Here is a 22,123-nt window from a genome sequence, read left to right on the forward strand (position 1 = left end):
TTAAAGGATGTATGCATAATGTTAGCCTCCGTGTCTTTATTAAATCTAGATTCTCATTTCACTATTCATGGAGAAGTGTCATTCTCTGCCAGAAAGAAAGCTGCTTCGCTGCTGAATGAACTCCCACTCTGCTGGACTGCTGCTCTAAATTAATGGCTGCCCTGCTGTGCTGACCTGTTGCTTGTTACCCTCTTGCCTGGGAAACAGAAGAACTAGACCTGAAACTTCATCTTAAACCAAGGACTCCAGAGTGGCTCAAAGGGCAAGTCTGCTGGCCTACTGATCTGAGCCTCAGGGATATAAAACTTCCCAACCAGCTCCTAGACCAAGCTGCAGCAAGTTCCTGACCCATAGGTTGTGCCTCTCAGGTCTTGGACCATTGGTGTGGATCACAAACTCTTCAAGCTTTTGGGCTCATTGCAACTATGAACTTGCTCGTTCACACTGGAACTGCGCCACTTTCACCAAAATTCCGCGACAGCCACTGCCAGCCCATCTCCTTGCACAGCAAGCATCGATCACCCACAGAAGACTGCCACCATGAAGGACCAGCCCGCCCATTGGTGATGCTGTGCCTGATCTTCACGCCACACCGACCACCACCCATGATGCACCCCTTGTTCCCTGAGTTCCTCTCCAAAGTGAACGGGACTCTTGGCACAAAACCTGAGAAGGTAAACCTTCAGTGTGACTGAACTGGGACTGTATCCAACCAGCGGTCTCTTGCAGTCAGCCTGAACCTTTGACTTTAGTCGGTCCAGGCTGACCAGATAGCAACAGTTGGCGCTTTATGTCTCTAGGTGCTATTTTACAGTTTATTCCTTTAATAAATCATAGTTCTGCTCCTACCTATTGGATTTTTGCCAACTTGCTGTTGTTTTAGTTATTAAATTCAAGTCTATTTTTCCAACCTAGTATAGCATCTTTTTGTGTGGTGTTATTAAGTTTTTACTGTTTGAAGTTTTGCACAATTTACATTTTGCCGCTAAATTAAGCCTGACTGCTCTTTGCCATGCTACTAAGGGATTGAGCGGAGGCTAATTTGGAGTTTGGTTGTGCCGTACCCTGACTATGAATGTGGTTGATGCTTTACCAGAGCTCACACCCCAGTCAACCAACAACCAATTTCTAACACTTTCTAAAACATTGCACGGAGTGATGGATATACACTGCATGCTGAATTATTTTCATAAAATGCATTAGATATATGTTTACTTAAGGAAGCTTGTCCACATCTGCACATTCTTAACTTGGGATTTTACCATGTGTCATCAATGTATGCTAGAATGAACAATATAACTTACCAATGCTTAGGAATAGTAAACATACACCAATACATGTACAATATCTCTTTTTAATCTGTATAACACCCAAAGTGCGGACTGAAAAATCCAGTCCCATATAATGGATGGACAGTTTGCAGAACGTGGTATTCTACAAAAGACAAAAGTGTTGCCTCGTGCCTGATAGCAGAATGTACCTCCCGTAATTCCCCCACATGATCTTCGCAGCATCTGATTTGGGTCATAAACAGGTGCTGGCGTCTCTGTTTAATGGTCCATACACGTCCTGGGGTGTTTGAATGAATGAATGAGGAGTTTCTTGTATCGCGCGTACTTAGCCCAGTGGGCGTCAAGGCGCCTAGATTAAATACAGCAACTTAAGACCCTACTTAGTCCTATTTAATCATGAGTAGGCCTTCTTAAAGAAATACGTTTTTAGAGCCTTTTTGAAAGAGTCGATGGAAGGGAGAGTTTTTATCTCCATGGGGAGGGAGTTCCACAATTGCGGAGCGACGACGGAAAAGGCTCTGGCTCCCCATCTGACAAATTTGATGCGGGGGACAGCTAGTTGACAGAGTCCCGCAGAGCGCAGGTTTCTTGAGGGGACATAGCGCGAGAGAAGAGAGCCAATGGCACTGGCAGGACCATCCATCAATGCTCTGTGGGTGAGACAGAGGATTTTGAAGGCGATTCTGTGCTGTACCGGAAGCCAATGAAGCTCTTTCCTGGCTAAGGTGGCAGAGGAGGCTTTGGGGAGATTCAAAACAAAGCGTGCTGCAGAGTTCTGAAGAGTCTGCAAACGATGGATCAGCCCTTTGTTGACTTCCATATAGAGGGAGTTGCAGTAATCCAGTCTCGAACCCACCAGGGCGACTGCAACCTGTTTACGCGCCTGGGGGGAAAGGTACCCACGGATTTTGTTGAGTACCCGGATCACACCACAGCAGGTAGCAACGGTCCTGTTGACTTGCAGGGACATAGAGAGTGAGGTGTCAAATATCACTCCCAGATTTCTGGCAGATAGGGAGGGGGTGGGGCAGATGCCAAGAGAAGAGGGCCACCACTCGCTCGACCACAGATTCTGGTTCTTCCCAAATATCAACACCTCGGTTTTTTCACCATTCAGCTTCAGGGAATTTATAGTCATCCAGTCTGCCACATACTGCATGCAAACCCTGAAGCTGGCGGCAGATGTGCTAACCGAGGTGTGAGCAAGAGAGACCATAATCTGCGTGTCGTCTGCATAGGATACCACCTCCATCCCCTGAGATTTAATAAGTCTTGCAAGGGGGGCCACATAGATGTTAAAAAGGGTCGGACTTAAGGCCGACCCTTGTGGCACCCCACATTGCAGAGACTTGGCAGGGGAGAGGTGGTTCCCAAGCATCACTCTCTGTTCCCTTTCGGTCAGGAAGGAATTTAGGAGACTCAAGGCCGATCCAGTGACACCCGTCTCCCTTAGCCGAGATGACAAGATGGCGGGGGAGAGGGTGTCGAAAGCGGCCGTGAGGTCCAACAGAACTAGGACCGTGGTTTGGCCAGAGTCCACCTTGCGTCGGATGTTATCGACCACATAGGTAAGGGCGGACTCTGTGCTGTGGTGTTTTCTGAAACCGTGCTGAGTGTTATCCAGGTATTCAGAAGATTCGAGAAAGGCAGATAGATGGAAATTCAAATGCGACTCAAGCAACTTCGCGGGTGCAGGAAGAAGCGAAATGGGCCGAAAATTTTTCAGCATGGCCGGGTCCAAAGTCGGCTTCTTAAGTAGCGGTTTGACTATTGCCTTCTTCCAAATAGAAGGGAAAGAGCCTTGAGCGATGGCCTTATTTAAGACGTTAAGCAGAAGAGGAGAGAGGTGGATTCTACACTCTTTCAGTTTCTTAAGGGGTATCGGATCAAGGGGGGAGGCCGATTTAATTTTGTCAAGAAGTGAATTCAGAGATTCAAGGGATAGGGAGGGAAAGGTTGTGAGTAGGCGAGGAGGGTCCTTGCCTAGTGCATCAAGATTGGATATGAGGGGGGGAGTGTTATAGTCAAGAGCAAGACGGTGGGATTCGAGAGAGACGTGAATGTCATGTATTTTGTTGTGAAAGAAGTCTGAAATATCGTTACAGAGTTGTTGGGAGCTGACTACTGGATCGGGAAGTTGCAGGGAACATAAAGAGTCAGCGATTTTGAAGAGATCTCTTGAAGAAGAGAGAGAGCTGGTCAGATTTGAAAAATATTCCTGTTTCTTGATTATCACTTGGTATTTGTAGGCACGTAGTGCGGATTTATGAGCCTCTCTATCTTTTAAGTCCCAGGATTTCCTCCACTTCCTTTCACTACTCCTGCAGCCCTGTCTCATAAGTCTGAGCTGGTCAGAGAACCAGGGTGCAGTAGGTTTGAGGCGTGCTACATAGCACAGGGATGAGGGGGCGAGATTTTCAACTGCTTTGGAGATGGAGTCAGTCAGAGACTGGGCTGCCTCTGAAGCATCCGTGACATCTAGAAGTTCGGAAGTGGAGATCAGAGGGGCAATAGTGTCATCTGAGATATTCCTTAAGTTTCTCCTGAGAATAAAGGGAGTGGTATTGTGATTGGAGGAACAGGTGCCGGGGATGTCAAGATCAAATGGTACAGCAAAATGATCGGACCAGGCCACCTGTAGAGGAGCGCCAGTGGAAAGCCTGTCGTCGTTGGAGAATAAACCATCAAGAATATGTCCTGCCTTATGTGTAGGACTATTTACGTGCTGGATGAAGTCACACGCTTTGAGGGTTTCAACGAGAGAGATAGTGTCTTTAGAGTTGGTCTCATCTAAGTGAAAATTAAAATCACCCAAGATGGTAAAGGCTGTTTTTCCGATATACGGTTCAAGAATGGTCATAAGTTCAGAAGGAAAGCTGGCCCTGGTGCCAGGAGGTCTGTAAATAAGGATCCCAGAGAAAGAAATTGAGGGAGATGGGGTGATGCAAAAATAGAGTGCTTCCACACGAGATAGGGGTAGAGGTATAGGTTTGATCACACAGAGAGAGGGAGTTTTAACAAGAATGGCGATGCCACCCCCTCTGCATAGTTGTCTGTCCTGCCTGTGAAGGGCATAGCCGTCAGGTATAGCCATAAGTAAATCATGTCCGGAGGAGTCAGAGGCCCAGGTCTCCGTAATGAATACCCAGTCTGGTTGTCGACTGTCGACGAAGTCGTGAAATGCAACATTATGCTTGATCAGAGAGCGAGCATTTATTAGAAAGCCAGATTTCCGCAGTTGGACAGGCTGTATGCACGGGAGGGGTGCAGAGGGGGCGACATCCTTCGAGAATTTGAGGGAGGCCGAGCAAGCCCAGCACCTGTGGGAATGCAAGATCCCCTCAGGGGAGAAACGGTGGGAGCAAGGCAGGGACACGGGACGGAGGGCCAGGAGGTCGGAATGGGAATAACGTCCGGAAGAGCCACAACTCGCAAGAGTGAGAGATGGGTCCAGCCCGACCTGCAGCCCGTCCTCAGCGCGGACGGGCGCAGACGGGCTGGACTCTGGCGTGACTCCTGCGGGCATCCGGCGCGTCCGCAAACGCGTCCGCTACGCGGAGAGACCTGTCCGTATTTTAAGGGCAGCTAGAGCGCGTGAGTGCGTCCCCCACACCCAAGATGGCCGCTGTGATCCCTCGCCTCCCCGGGACCGGCTCTCAGCGTCAATACTCAGCTGAGAGCGGCCCAGGTGGTAGAGGGAGATCAGGAAAGGTAGGCAAGTTGCCAGCGAGCAGAAACGCTTAAAAATACAGCGTGGTTAAAATACAAAACAAATACTCGAGGAGCGAGTCTAAAAGAGCGCTAATCACACAGCAAGTAATCTGTTGGAAAAGCAATTCAGGGATAGCGTTGAGAGACCTCCGGCTTCCGCCTCAGAGGGTGAGAAGTGAAGTTGATTAACATACAATATTTTATGACATTTTTTATCATTTTAAACCTTCACAAACATATATTAAAATGTAATATCACGTTAAAGATAACATTTCGCCATACTAAATCAAAGAAATCCTCATCGGCTTATCTAAGAAGCATAATGTATACTTTGTAATTACAAATTGTTTCCAGCGGGTGCAAATCAATAGAGCAATCAGAGGCAGCACAGATAAATTGGCATAGTAATAAACAACAGAGTAGAGAATGACAGATGAACTAATCATATTCTATGCCCGACTCTCATCATAGCCATCTACCTAATTGTCCTACAAGAAAGCAGTGACTGCCATTGAGCGGATTTATCTTTATGGGAACATTCAAAGAGCAAATCTCTTAATCACGGGGCCTGAGCATTCAAAGGAGCAACGAGGGCAAAACATATTTTACATCCTCAAAAAGAAAGAGAGAGCAGTTAAAATATGCATCCATTGCTGCTTCAGCCAGGCAGAACCCACCACTCTAGTCAGGGCAAGTAAGTTACACACCAAAGATAACCCATGCTCACCATCTGGTAGCTTGAGGCAGAACAGTCAGGCCTATCATCAGAGGCAATGTGTAAATAGTTTATGGAACACACGCACACACAGTAAAACAATGAATACACCACAAAATAGGCTCCACACAAGCTTATATATAAAAAAACAGCTTTTGTATTATCACCATATTAGGACCAGAATGACACTAATATTGTGTATACTTTTCAAGTTATGACTGTCATAAAATAGTACACGTTATCCTGAACCAAATGCAGTTAGGACTCCAGAAATGTGGTAGAAACCTTTCACAATATGAATGTCAACCAGGTAACCCTCGTTATCCTACAAAAAACCTGCATACAATGAACAAATCTTGCCTCTTTAGTTCAATAAATATCAACCTTTAGGCAATAGGTTTGAAACCAATACTTAGAAATGTATGCTTGTTGGTCAGCTATGGGAACTGATAGTTCTCACAGGGTTCCTTCCGGGTGCGGTCCCTCGACTGTAGGGAACTGTACTACCCTAAATTAGAAGTAGCGGCTTGTGTAGGGAGTGCCGTGGTGAGGCGGGGCAGGGGAAGGGCAGGGTGGGAGGTAGTAAACTCCGGCTCACAGCCGACCGGAGTAATGTAAATAAATAAATAAATAAAACAAATTTCTTTGCGCGCCCTGAAACACATTTGGCATTTCAGCGCGTGCAACAAAATTCATTTTATTTATTTATTTATTTACATTACTCCGGTCTGCCGTGAGGCGGAGTTTACTACCTCCCACCCTGCCCCTCCCCTGTCCCGCCCCACCACAGCACTTCCTACACGAGCCGCAACTGCTAGTTAGGGGTCCTTCGAGGAGCTGACTGCCTAGTTTGCTATGCCTCCACAATCCTCCCAAGCCCTACTGCATAAGATGAGGGCCTTGGGAGAATAGATGAAATTACTTGGCAGTTAAAGGCCACACGTGAGGCAGCACAGGTCAGCTATGCCGATTCCCCTTCTGGGACCTGCTGTAGCACAATACCTCTGAGGAGCCCCAAAGTGTGGTATACAGACCAGCTGTAGTGGTGCCCTTGGCCTCTCGGGTAGCCCCCTTTTGAATAGAGTTGTCTCGGTGGGGGCCACTGATGAGAGCAGCAAAGTGTGGAGTTCTCCTCCGGGCTGGTAAGTTGAAGTGAAAGGTCCCAAAGCAGCAGTCTACTTCTAGCACCCCCGCCCTTTAAAGAGTGGCTTCGGCTGGAGTCCCCTCACCACGAGGATCCCGGTTGTGAGGGTGAGCCCTGGCTTTGCTCCAGAATGCTATCCTCAGCCCTGCGGCACTGACATGCTGACATAGGGGTGATTTAGAGTGGTGGAGGGTACAGCTCGGTGTAGAGCATTGTGCTCAATCTGTTTGATAATGTACCTTTTGAGTTTTAGTCTTGGTGCTCTGAACCCTGGACAAATCGGGCAATGCCTTCCAGCAGAATGGCTCCTGCAATTGTCTTAGCCAGAAAGAGTCAACAAAGTCTTTAAAATCCCTGAGACCTCAAGGAGAACAGGAGGCAAGCAAACAAGTGCTTGGAGAACACTGGGGACCACTCAGAGGGAATTAGGAAGGCAGGCAGGCCAGCACACAGAGTCACTTGGTAGCCCCTTAAGCAACCTAGCAGGTAGCAGTTTAGCACAACAAAACAAATGGTCCAAATAGCGGTTCCTCCTGGCAGCACAGCAGTCCTCTGGTGCAGTATGCAGAGCCAGCAGAGTCTGATTACAAGTCCCATGCAGTGTCTAAAATCACGGGGTCAGAACCACTGTAATTATACTCAAGATGTCTTTGATATAGTGGGCACTTCAAAAGGAACCTTAGAAGTGCAAAAACCTTCCTTTCAGCCCTAGCCCTGGCTCCAGACATCACTAGGGGGTGAAGGACGGGGCCCTCTAGGGCCACGCGGGTTATATACTACCACCTACTATGCCTTTCCCAAAATGAAGAGTCGGTCAGACAGTAGAGAATTAAAACTTACTTTATTCAGTATATACTCCGCAGAGGAGCCCAGTCAGGCCTTCACCCTAAGATGTCTGCCGAGGGATCTCACTACCCAAGGTACGCCAATACATAATAAATCCTTCTGGAGACTTCGGCCACGCCTCTAATGGAAAGTTACCGACTTGAGCCGGGCATGAACAAAGGAGGTACAGAGAGATGAGCTAACACCTGCCAGATGGGCTCACTATCAGTACTCCAAGGCCACTGTGCCAAGTCTCAGCGTCTCCTAACATGGGAGCAGAGCTACACATTGATATTGGAATGCAGAGCGAGAATATGAGTTCATTAGCAAGTCGGGTTACAGCCTTGAGCAGGAGAGAAAATAATAACTAAGTACAGTGTTTTGCTGAGGCAAGCAAAAAGAGAAATGAGGCCTAGTAGGACAACAGACCAAGCAGTCTTCTAATGATTGCAAAATACAAAATGGAGTCACACAAGCTAACTAAAGCCTACATGTTGCAAGGATAACTCAGTAGGTTGCATACCATGAATACAAATGGTGTCTATTCAGCCACATATTGCTAACCTTAAACGTACAACGGGAAGGGAAATTTCAAACCTAACAGGGGTAAATCAGTCCTTCGTGTGAGGGCAAGAAATAACCTATACAAATGTGAAGTGTGAACGGCCCTCTCTCTCCCAGGCCAGGAAGACCATGCAGATGAATGCAGATGTAACCATTTCACACCCAACCCTTCCTGCTTGATGGCTGTCTGAAAAGTATAGTTGTCACCCAGGCCAAGACATGGATTTGAGTCACACTGCAAAGCACAAATAGTCATAAGCACAGAGAAATGCCCACTTTCTAAATTGGCACTTCTAAAATACTAATGTAAAATCCCACTACATGAGTAAGCAGGATTTTTCACTACCATTCAAACATGGCAGTGCTACTCCTTTCAGATCAGGAATTACTCTTTAAACACTTATTATGGAATTTCAAATGCTAGCCTATAAGAGGAATAGGCCTCAAAATAGTGAGAAACAAAATAGGCTGTATATCACTACCAGGACATGCCGTACAATAAAAGCCCATATCCTACCTTTTACGTACACAGCACCCTTCCAATAAGACTACCTCAGGGGTGGGCTATATATGTAGTTAAAGCTTTGCACATAGTTGTAAATGCCAACTCAATGTGGCAGTAAACTGTGCACCCAGGCCCTGCAGTGGCAGGCCTGAGACCGGTTTGAAAGGCTACGTCAGTGGATAACACAAGCAGTGCTGCAGGCCCACTAGTAGCATTTAATTTACAGGCCCTGGGTATATGGGATACCATTGTATACGGGACTTCTAAGTAAATTAAATATGCCAAACAGGTGTATACCAATCTTCAGGAGGTAAAGTGTTGAATTGAGGGGGGTGCTGCAAGCCTCTGACCTTAGACCAACCTTTTCAACATTTACATGTCTCCTTTGGCATATGTGGTGGAATCCTTTAACATCAAGATCATCTCATATATAATTTGGAGAGTACAGTGCGAGGGGAGACCCCAAAAGACTTGAAAGTGCTTGTTGGCTCAAATACTCCTGATGGAAAGCAAGGTACTCTGACTATCATTACTGGAGTAGATGGGGCTGGAGTTTTAGGAGAAAATTCTGGGGGGTAACCTGAAAGTAGCCTTGTGGGAGATGTAGTTCTCCAAAATGGCTTACAGGAAAAAGAGATGGACGCTCAGGGGAATGGAAGCACCCCTAGACGGGTGATTAAAATAGTAAAAACAAACCCTCAGCCAGAGCTCCAAGATGAAGAGTGTTCAGCTAAAAGACTTGTAAGGGAGGGGGACTCAGGTGATAAGGTTTACTCCATGTCCGATCCCTCCAATTCCTCGGGGGATGATAGCCTGGGAAAAGATTGGGCTGAGGATGACAGCGGTGCAGGTAGTTTGCGTCCGGAAGGCGGTGAGGAAGGAGATTATTGCTCATATATTCTTGGAACAATCCGTAAATAGAAGGGGTAACAGAAGGGGTAGCATGATGCCTTGTCAAATAGGGATTCTGGTTCAACTGGCTCTATGAAATGAGATTATTCCTTCTCTCCTAAACTGGATGGCAATGTAACCGCTTTAGAAGGGATGCCAGCAGCTGCTCTTTTCTTAAATTTGGTTGGCCCGGATGAAATTACATTAGCTACTATTTATCAGAGCATTATGGCCCATCGAGAAGAGACCCGGTTGGAGAGCTTACGTACCCAAGGAGCATGTCGTAGACTACAAAACTCAGTCCATAGGGTCGCAAAGACTTGCGCTGATTTTGCAGCTAGGATTAGAGATACTAAGACTAGAATATCTACGCTGGAGGATGAGATGTCTGCGCAGAAAATACTCACTGACTCTCTGAAAGCCCAGAAGAAGGACGTGCTCTGGAAATTGATGGATCTTGAAAATAGGTCAAGAAGGAATAACCTGCAGAGACTGGGCAGTCCTGAGGGCAAGGAGGGGGGAGATGTGTGGCAATTCGTGGTGGAAATATTTGCGGATGCCTTCCCTGAACTCATGCAATGGGACTGGAAAGCTGAGGTTCAAAGGGCTCATAGGTAGGGGTGGGCTGAATTTGCGTAGTCGCACTACGCAAAGCTCTGCGAAACGGTAAAAAGAGCGAACACGCGGAATTGCTTGTTCATGATGCTTTTTTCCTGTTCGCGATCGCTGTTTGCGTGCTCGGGGGGAAATATCTCGTGGACACGTATTTTGAGAACGCGAACAAGCAAAAAATTCCGCGAAGCCGCGGAATGCAGAATTTTGGGCAATTCCGTGTTCTCCGTGGAACGGAAAATTACCCAAATTCCGCGAGTGGAACGGAATTTACCGCCCAGGCCTACTCATAGGTTCCCCTTCAATCAATGTAAAGGGCAGGACAAGTTGTAGACGAGGTATTTTGATATATCTTAACAATTTTTTGGCCCGAGAGTCAGTATATGATTTAGCTAGACCGGACAGGAAAAGGGCTGGGAAGGGCTGTGAGTTTTTGTGAGACCCGGTTTTTGCCAGGCAACAGTGGAGAAACGATGGCAGTTGCGTCAAATGATCCCATTGTTCCAAGCTAAAGGGGCGCAGGTATTCTTGCACGTATTCTTGCTTAACCCCGCTAAGCTGAAAGTATTATTCAAGGGGCAGCCACAATTCTTCTCCTCCGAAGTATCAGCTAAGGAATTTCTGCATTCAATACAGGATTGATATGCAAGGGTGATGGTCTATTGATCGATGCAGATACCTGTTATTCATGCCAGGGTTAGAAGAGTGTTTCTCACTTAATGTTTTGTATATTCTTACTTGTTTTCTTCCCTGTCAGCTCAAAAGGAGGGGGGGTGCTAGGACAGGGGGGTGGTAGCTGGCTTTTCATCACCAAGGACCGTTGGTCCTTATGCCTCATCAGGTGGGTGGTCAGGGGGGTGGGAGGAATGGTTTGGGGTAGGAATTGGCAAGGGGGGAGGTGGGGGGAGTAGCTGGGGGGCTGTAATGCTGTTGTTTTCCGTACATTGTCATGGTATTTGTTATCAAAGGAAAAGAGTAAACATTTGTAGAGTTTGTAATTCCTTTAGGTATCATCGGTAAGATCTGATGAAGAATATGGTGCTTTCAAGGATGATAGGTAGAAGGAGTGGAATATCTATATGCTCATGGAATGTTTGTGCAAATTGATTTGCTATGCCTACAGGAGACCCATAGATCATGCAGTAAAAGTAGATGGCTGAAGGAACTAGTCCTCGATCTACTGGCATATACCCGTCAAGGTACCACAATCAGGGGGGTGGCTATTCTGGCAAAGCAAGGCCTAGGGATCTGTAAAAGAGTTAAAGAGGATCGATTGGGGTGGTCGGTAATTATTGAATTTATTTTCAATCTGCTCCGTATATGGGTCAAACTTAGATGACCTGGAAGTTTTGAATTACTTAAGTGTAGAATTTTCCACATGGCCTCATCCGTTAATCTTTTGTGGAGACTTTAATATCCATTTGGACAGCTATTTTAATCTTTCTAGTGGTTCCCCATATCAAGGACGGAAAAATAGGACCTTCAAGGCTCTATGGGGTTTAGTCAGAGAGCATGGGCTGGTCGATGTCTGGTACAGGCATAAACGGGCGGACTCGGGGTACACTTTTTACTCTGCCCCTCATAATAAATTGGTCCATCTTGACTACTTTTTTATATCATGTCAAATGGCTGAGGGGGTAAGTGTTGAGACCTCCCCTAGGGTTATTTCAGATCACAACCCAATAGCCGTGGAGCTTCCACTCAGTGGCTTTGTAGGAATCCAGAGGCCGTGGACTTTTGAAAGGAAATTATTGCTGGATCAGTCATACTGTGAACATATGGCCAAGTGGATAGTAGAATTTTTTAACTCTAATAGGAACACGGCTTCAGAAATTATAGTGTGGGATGCGTTTAAGGCGGCCGTGCACGAAGAGACTCTTAACTTTTCTAGCTACCGTCGGAAGGCTGCTAAGGAAAAGATGAGGGATTGGGTAGGCTGAGATAGATCTTATGAGGAAAATCATTGGAGGCCAAAATATAGAAGAATGCCAGCAGCTAATTGCTATATTAAGTCTAGAATACATCAGCATTTTGGGGAAAAGCTTCGTATTAAGTATGTGCAATACAGAACTGAAGTGTATGAACTTGGAGAAAACACTGGTAGGGTTCTGGCGAAACGATTACAAGGGAGGTGTCAAACAGGATTTGTAGAATTAAAGACCAGTCAGTCAGGTTAATAGTAAAGTTAGGACTCCTAACTATACTACTCCTAAACTGAGAAAAGTCCTAACTTTAAGACTTTCGGTATTCACAGAAGGAATTTAGGGGTCCTAAAGTTAGGAGTCCTAACTTTACTACTCCTAAACTGAGAAGAATCCTAACTTTAAGACTTTCAGTATTCACAGAAGGCATTTAGGAGTCTTAAAGTGAGGAATCCTAACTTTACTACTCCTACACTGAGAAAAATCCTAACTTTAAGACTTTCGGTATTCACAGAAGGCATTTAGGAGTCCTAAAGTTAGGACTCCTAACTTCTGTGAATACTGATATGAGTAAGTGTCTTCTGTGAATACCAAAATGAGTAAGTGCCTTCTGTGAATACCAAAATGATAGTAAGTTTAGGATTTTGTCTCAAGTTAGTTCTGTATTGTAGGCACTCGTGACTGTTGCTTGCCCCCTAGCACGCCTTTTACAACTAGTTGAAGATAGAGTTAACTAGAGTGTACCTCTCCAAACATATTGTAGTTCTGTGAATAAGGCCATTCAAATATTAATGGGCATGCGCCATTATCAGCCTGTGGGATTCTGCCATCTATTTTCCAGACCAAACCACATTCAGATGGGGGAATATTGAAATTAGCACTGTGGGTGATCTGGGCTATGAAGGTCAAATGGCTTCTTTTTTGTTTTTACAAGAAAAGTTTGGTTTGAGTAAACAAGATTTTTGCAAGTACTTACAGATTCGTAGTTTTTTAGGAAGGAAGATGCAACACCTAGGTTTACATTTTGGAAAGCTTCGATTATTGGACTAATTCGAACTAAATCTCGTATAGGGGGAATCTATCAAAATCTATTGGAGGCTCTCCCTGATGATATATCTATTCAGAATAACAATTGGGATAGGAAATTTGGGAAGGAGGGGAAACATATTGAGGACTCACTTGAATTAGCCAACCAGATTTTATTAACTGGAAGTCTAAGGAGCCAGCACTTTATGTAAATTTTCGATCATTACTATACTCCGGCAAGGATTGCCAAGTGGGGAGGGACACGGGGGATATGTAATAGATGCGGGATGCCGCTAGCTGATACTATCCAAAAATGTTATTCCTGCCCCAGTCTAGCGAAATCTTTACAGGATATTGAATCTTTTCTGAGTATGGTTTTGGGGATCCCGCTAGCAATCACGGCAGATCTGGTAATCCTGGGGATTGAGGGGAGTTCGAGTGGAAACCGGAAGCCTCGATCTGTCCCTGGGTTTTTGTTTATTTCACTGCCCAGTGGATCAGCCCCGATCCCCCCACTTTCAGTAATTGGCGTTCTAGGTTGCTAGCCATATATAATATTGAATTTTCAGTCTATCGGTTGAAAGGGTGAAGGAGGTGGGAGCTGGGGCAAATGATCTAGGCTCCTATTACAGAATGGCTACAGTGAAGCAGGATCAAATAGTATTTAAACATCACGTTAATACTCCCCTCCTGAAGGGCTATTTTTTTTTCTATTATCCTTATTATATGTCCTGTAACCACTTGGAATACGGAGTTATGAGCTTTTTTTGTGGAATGTACTTTCCCTGTTTGATATCTGCTCTGCAACTGTGTTGTATATGATTTTTCTAGTTTTTCTTTCTTCTACTGCTTTTTTTAGAGATGTTTAAGAAGTAAAATGATTTGTTCATTTGTGAATCTACCATGATATGTATTTATGCAATTTTTCTTATTTCTTTTTTGTCTTTCTCTTGAAAACAACAATAATAAACTTTAAAAATTAAAAAAAGATCATCTCATATCATCTCATCATCCCATATGCTGATGATACCCAGCTGCTACTCACGTATGATGGAGATCCTGTGTATGCATGGGGTACCTTTGGTAGCTGTCTGGTGGCACTGCTAGATTGGCTGAAGGCTAACAGATGACAGTGTGATCCAGATAACACAGAAATCTCATTGTTTGGATGAGATCCTCCCCTGGGCTGGCATGGAGATTGGCCGGATAATGTCCCCCCCACCCCCTCCAACAACAGTAGCCAGAAATCTGGGTGTGTAGTTTGATGACCAGCTTTAATTTCGAGCACAGGTGTCAACAGGTGTGAAATCATATTTTTGGATATTTCGCATGTTGAAGAACTTTTTTCACCTTCTACCCTTTGAGGCTCAAGTGACAGTGGTCAGATCACTGATTTTATCTAGGCTGGACTATGCCAATATCCTATGCTTTGGTCTCCCAGAATATTTGATCCAGCGGTTACAGGTCATGCAAAATATGGCAGTCTGTTTATTATTCAAAATTCTGAAATTTGCCTGTGTGTCATCTTGTCGGGACAAACTTCACCAGCTACCAGTCCGTCAGCATATTAAGCACAATGCACTGTTGCTAACTCATCAAGTCCTCCACAATAGGGGCAAGAGGTACCTAAATTAATGCATTGAGGCATATTGCCCTGGGAGGCTCCTGTTCTCCAGTTCTGCACTCCTCATTGTGACTCCTCGCTTTCAGAAACAGTGGATGGGAGGCTCCTCTTTCACTGTTAAAGGAACACGCTTCTGGATTAAACTTCCTGAACATCTGAGACATATATTTGAGGAAGGTAAATTCAAAAAGGAACTCAAACCATTTTCATTTAAACTCTAGTGGTAAACATGGGCGGAAAAATCATCTGTAATACTCACTTTGGCAGTACTAGAAGCGCCAGGACACTTTTACAAGTAGCCATGCGCTATAGAAAAACCCTCATTCATACCAGGTTTTAGGGGAGAGAGCAAATATACTTTAGCACTGATTAGCAGTGGTAGAGTGCCAAGAGTCCTAAGACCAACAAAAAGAGGGGCAGAAAAATAGGAGGAAGAAGACAAAGGTTTGGTGATAACCCTGAAAAAAGGGCCATGTCTAAAAGCTGTCTACACTGTACAATAGATAGGATTATACATGAGATATTTGGCTAGAATATTAATATCAGTATCAATCAAAAGGAGAGAGCGAGGAAAGGTCAGGGGGACGTCCCTATCCCCAGGTAAAGTAAGCAAACAATGTGGACATACCCACTGAATAGAAAAAAGGTTTGGACTCACTGTAATAGTAAGCAGTGCCAAGGAACCATTAGGTTTTATTAAAAGACCCATTACACACCAACCTGGTTGGTGTCGTGTTTCATCATTGGGGTCCCAACCGGGTGGCCGAATGCCCCTTGGTTGTGCTACCATGCCTGATTACAGCAGAACTGGTGTTGTGTATTTGTGTGAAGAAATAATGTGCAAATTAAAAATATCTCTGGGAATCCTTGCCAAATGTGTTTATTTGTGGCAGCCCTGGGTATGGTTAAAATCCAAGAACGCAACTAGTAGAGGGATTTACTCATAGTTGTCTGCAGTAGGTCTACATGTTTCAGCCCAGGGAAAAAAGAATTTGAGTGGGCATTCGTCAGGACCGTTTAACAAAGTGAGTGAGTGGCAAAATCTAGCCACGTGAATGGTGAATGTTCAACACACGCGCTAAGGTGTGTTGGAAAAATAAGTGGTATCGGTACTTACGACCCCACTAGTGGAAACCTGGAAGGGAAAAGACAAGACACATAAAGAAAAGAGAAGCAACATAAAAAGCAATCTTTTGCATGATCAATTGTAGTGAGGATATGGGATTCACTGCGCACATTGCTAAGTTAGCATAAGTTAGTATATGCTTGGCAGCCATTTTGCCACTTTTACACACGTTTCTACAGGACTTTGTTTTCTCAAATCCTCTGCTTATGCCTGCTCACATGGGAACCGTCTGCCTTTCACATTTCTTGCTGAACTCTGTGGTCTTTATCTGCACAGCGTGTTCAAGGTCAAAAAACAATGTGCTCTGTTAATCTGCTTTGGTCAGTCCCACGCATGTTAGACTTAATACTACCACAGCTGTACTACTGAAAGTTGAGTGCTTTTAATATGGCATTGCAGGCATGTTAGGCACTTTAAGAAAACCTTTCCGAGGAGAAGAGCTGTGTTTGTCCGGAGATGTAAATCTTTGCATCTAAACCTGGAGGTATGGGGTCCCCCTGACAAAGCACAGAGGTCTTCTAAAATTATAATTAAGTAGTTCCTAGCACGGGGAGGGTGGCAAGGCACATTAGGCCTTTTTCCCACTAGCTTTATAAAATGATATCCCGTTCATATTTTAGGGAATTGTAACAATGCTCACTATATTAAGTTTATGCATTTGCTGCTAGTATTGGCTCGTGTACTGCATTATAGAGCACGTCAGTTAAAATAAACATTTTAAACTATACTGTGTCTCTGATTACTTATGTTGTGGACAAGTATGAGTGAGTTAGCGAAAGAGTGTCCTTGCTCCCGCGATTACTGAGAGAGTCTGAGTTACATGTTCTAGTATGTCTAATAATTGGTAGCTTCGCTGTAGTATGGAGAACGAATGAGACACTATAGCTAGTCGGATGAGGGTTCCAGGCACTAAGGTGGGCAGTTGGTACACTACTATACACCGAGGTCCTGGTTTCTTACACGTAGCTCTGTATATGTGCAGAGTCCCTGCAACATGGTGCAACCAATGTTTGGTCTGCCTCTTATCTGCGAGACGCTTGAGTAGTACTTGTGCTTGTCCACAATCCCCTCGCTTCTGTTTCCGGAAACACATGTGATGCTGTTACCGCCTATATTGATGTTTTTATAGGTTTTTTCAAGCTTGATGTTATTAAAAGGTGTTTTCTTGTTTTAGTTACCCTCTATTGCGCTGCCACGCATTAGGTTGTTATACGTTCTTTTTCTTCATGGCTGAAGTAGATATACCAGCGCATAGTCGCGCAGCACTCCGTCGACATTTGACCGTGTATGGAGTGTCAGATGCGGGTGTCAATCTTATCCTTGTTGTGGAAGCTGATCCGACACAACACTGTGAAGTGTTTTATTTGTGGGACACTTTTCCGAGAGTGAATGGAGACGATTTGTTCCATACTTACACTGCTTCGGCTCTTCCTCAAAATTATCGACCCTATACAAATCTTGAAGTTACGCTAACGGCATGGCAACATCTTATTTGGTTTAATGGTGCCCTCCCACACCCAGTGACTCCGATCCGTTTAGGCCCTTTATCTGTCGATGGGGCCACTTGGCCGGTTTTGGCTGGGTAGACCCCACAGCCACGTTATCTAACAGTTCGAGTCAATGAACTCCGCGTGATGCACACCTCTTTAGTACGGGTGCATAGAGCTGTTGTACGTTACGTTATGTGCAACGTCCAGGTGGAACCACCTGGGGTTGCTGCACAACCAGCTGGACCTGGTGACTATTAGTCCCGTTATGGTTAGTTCGGTAATAGGCAAGTGTCCTCAAAATAAGGGCGATTTACCTTATTGGCTTGCTGAAACATTTGACCGGCTGGTGGCTATATTTCTAAATACCTCTCCTGTGGAAAATCACAGGTTGTTGACAATTAGTTTGCAGAAAAACGTAATTCCCAAGTTAACCGATTGTAACAATTAGGAAAAGGTGTTTGCGGCAGTATATGCAAAATGTTTCGGCACTTCCTCAATGACCGTACTCCCCTCCGTGATTAAGCGAGTTCAAGATGAGCACGGCCCATAAGTGGCTGTTGAATTGGGGATGAGATTGGTCGGGGTGTTCGACATAGTTGCTGATCTAATCCTTGCTAATGTTAAGGGAGATGCAGTAAACTTTCAAGTAGCTAATGCTTTGGCTCTAGTCCCAGAGCCAGACAGGCCACGTGAAGTGCTGCAGATTACTGCCCAGGCTTATTAGACCATTGGACGCAAGTGTTTGGGTGCTAAGCCTTTTGCTAAAATACCAGCTCAACCACAAACACAACAGAAGTCTCAGTCTGAGAAAGACGAGCGTCCAACCTTTAATAAAAAGAATTGGAGAACTAAGAAACAGGGAAAGCAACAACAGAAACAGGGGTCACGTGCCGCGTCATTGACACCCGAGTCTTCTGAGCGCACTTATGATTTGCGCGACCGCGCGAGAATTAGGTCACCTGACATGTTTCAGGTTCCTGATCAGCGTTCTCCTCGTTCTTCACAGGAAACAAGGCTCGCTGGCCGGTGGAGGTGAACGCCAAGAGCGCGGCAGAGGTTGAGGTGCCCCACAAGGATGTGAGCAACTTCGTCAGACTGACGGAAAGGGGAAACAAGACGATTTTCCTCATCAGCATCCACAGTTTCAGAAAAAGAAAGTTTCAGCGTTAACATCTAGATATGCCAAAGACGGTGTGGACCCGGCTCCAGAATGTTACTTGGGCAGTAACGACAGCACAGCAGAAGTTACCATAGTGCGGCAGGCACTGCGTACATTTCTGGAGGTGACAGCAACTGAGACTTTCATTACAGTTGAAACAGCTGACACTCGAGTGGCTCACCCTGATAGACTAAATGAAATTATTCTTCTGATTGAAGGTGACATACAATGTGGTATTAAAGGGATTTTTTGAGAAAATCTGACATCTGCTTATGACATATTGTTGGCGGAGGCAGATTGGCCACCACCATTTGTTCTTGCTGCTCCTAAAGGGGAGGTGGTGATACTTTCGAGTTTTTCACGTAATGTCTCCAAGGAGCATGCAAAGTCTTTTGCAGATGAGTTGGCTTTGGTGCTTGCACCGGCTCTGTACCGTACTCATGTGGGCTGGGATAAAGACTCACCTGCATTATATACGTCACCCCTAGGTAAGATAGGTCCTAGGTAGCCCATAGGGCAGGGTTCTGTGTAATTAAAAGGTTGTGCATTTCCTTTTAAGTTTTACATGTCATGGTAGTGAAAAACACCTAAATTAGTTTTTCACCATTGTGAGACCTACCCCTCCTATAGAAAAACATTGGGGATACCTTATTACATTTAATAAACTGTAATTCCCAATTGGAATGTTATGTTTGGTATCTATGGAATTGCAATGATAAACCCTCTTTAATAGTAAAGTCATTTGTTTAATTAACATTTTCAAAATGCCACTTTTACAAAGTTGTCATACCCCTGCCCTTTGTACTTGCAGTCTTGGGTCACATGACTGGGTGTAGCTGACAGTTAGGCTATACAATTTTCTCCCAGACAGTCACACAATAGAAGGGTTAGGTGTTCCTCAATGGGACATCTGCTGGCAGGATGTGAGGGCAGAGATGAGCTCAGCCCCGCTTGCAGCTGAATAAGGTGTGATCCGCCTTCACACAAATGCAGCCCATTGTCACTGCAGCCAGCTTGGAGCCAGGTTGGGGAGTCAGGATATTTCATGCACTTCTAAGAACCTTTCTAGAAGATTCTCCCACTTTCCAGAAGAAGTGCACCGGGGTATTCCTTCAGACCCACTTATTAGTTCATTACTGAACCTGTGAAACGACTCTCAGAGGAATGCCAGCTGCCCTGTGACATGCTGTGTACTTTGCAAAACTACTGCTGCACCTGGAAGGACTGCTTTGCTGCCTGGAGCCTGGCTTGTATCCTAAGAGGCCAGTCCTGCATCTTCACCTGAATCCAGGACTACCAGAGTGATTCGAAGGGCTAGTTTGCCTGACTGCTGCTCAGAGCCACAGAGACACAAAATGCACTCACCCTCTTGAACCCACACCTGGATGCAGCCTGAGTGATTCCTAAACCCTCAAGAGGTGTCTTACCAGTCCTGGACCTTTGGTTGTGGTGCTAAAGGTGCTCAGATGGCCAAATCCCACAATTGAAGATTTCGAAAACTTTTGACCAAAACATGCACTGAGCACCATGAGGAGACCCGGACCAACCTGCTTGTCTATCCGCCCGAGGTGCATCAGCAGTCGGATTGACTTTGCGGCTTCTCCCACTAGAGTCAGCTTCTCCGCAGCAAATCCCTTTCAGCAGATCTTTGGCAAAGGGGTATCCTACCATGTGGAACTTCGGCTACAGCCCTCTGCCTCATGCTGCTGGAGATTTTCGACTTCTGGCAACTAAGCCTGAAAGTAGAAATCTTCATCCCCACTTCAACTCAAGTCCAGCCGACAACGATGCTCCCTCCTCGGACATCTTCTGCAGGCTTGCCCCCACTGAACTTTTCCTTCTCAGATATTTAGTTTCAGAAATTCATAATTATAATCATTCAACTTTATTTCGGTCGGAGACCATAAAAGTGCAAGAGCAAAAAACAGTATGCAGAGAATATAAAAATCAGACCCATTACATTGGGAACCAAAAGGAGTGTTACACTACATGAGGAAGAGTACAATGAGCATTAAAACATTGGTAACCAATTAGAAGTTAAAATAAAACACAGGAGGTTAAAAAACAGAACTAAAAGTATCCATTGCAACACAAACTAATAGTCCATTCTGGTTTAGGTGAACACGGGTATGGAGTAGGAACCATGACAACAAAAGCCTTTGCCTGAACAAGGCCCACTATGCTGGCAGGTTTCTATGCTTTTTACACCCTCCAAGCCAATAAAAGGCTGCCCAGTAGACCCAACCCAATAAAATGTAATGTAATGTAAAGGTATATTTATATAGCACGACTATCACTCCGAGGAGCATCTTGGCACAGAAACAGAAACCAGAGATGTAACCCAAAGCTGGTTTACTGCTAACGGTAAAAAACTAGGAGATCAGATCAGAGTTTTGCAGAGTGTGTCCAGTGCACCAAAAATCCAGGTTTTAAGTGCCTTCCTAAACAGGGACTGGGATGTAATCTGGTGAAGTTGTGGAGGAAGTTTATGCCATGCCTTTGAGCCTAGTACTGTGAGCGATTTTCCTCCCTTCGACACCAATCTGAAGGCTGGAATATTCAACAGATTGGCGTTTGATGATCTTAAACTTCGGGAGGGAACATAGTGCTTAAAACCAGTTCAAAGATATTGGGGGCCTGAGGAGTGGAAGGCCCTAAAAGTGATGATAAGGACTTTAAACAGGACACGTTTGTGAATTGGCAGCCAATGCAGAATATCTAGTGCTGCTGATGCGGATGATCTCCTGGGCCACTTCAGTACCAGCCGTGCAGCTGCATGCTGGACCATCTGAAGCTTTTGCAGAACTGATCTGTTAGTTCTTGCATAGAGGCTGTTACAATAATCCAGACTGGATGTAATAAGGGCAACGGCAACAATTTGCCTAGCTGAGATGGGAATCAGGTCGAAGAACTACTTTAGGCTTTTAATGATGTGGAAGCAGGTACCTGCAACTGCCAATGTTTGCTGTTTAAACGATAGGGTAGTATCAAATTGTATTCCTAGATTCCTAGCAACGTTTAATGTGTTTGCGGGATGGCATTTTCTGGCCACCAAAGTTTAGGCGAGAAAATGTTTTGTTGGCCAAAAGGTAGAATTTAGTTTTTTTCAGAATTACACCTCAGCTGGCTATTATTCATCCAACAGAAAGTCGCTGTGAGGCATTTGCGGAGAATTTCTTCCGCCTGGGTAGTGTAATTATCCAAGACCAAAATTAGCTGTGTATCGTCCGCATATGAGATGGTGTTTATGTTAAAGGACGATATCAGCTTAATCAAAGGGGCCATATAGGCATTAAAGAGGGTCAGGCTAAGGCTCGAACCCTGGGGTACCCCTGAAATAAGTGCCTTTTCTTGAGAATTATATTGGCCTAGTGTGATCATTTGGCGGCGATCTTGCAGGAAGTTCTTTATCCACTCTAGGACACTGCCAGATATGCCAGATGATGCAAGCCGGTCTAATAACACAAGGATAGATTAAAACATTATGAAACAGTGGATAAAAAGCTAATAATCTCTG

The sequence above is a fragment of the Triturus cristatus genome, chromosome 5_2, assembly GCF_964204655.1.
Source record: "Triturus cristatus chromosome 5_2, aTriCri1.1, whole genome shotgun sequence".
NCBI classification, from domain to species: Eukaryota; Metazoa; Chordata; class Amphibia; order Caudata; family Salamandridae; genus Triturus; species Triturus cristatus.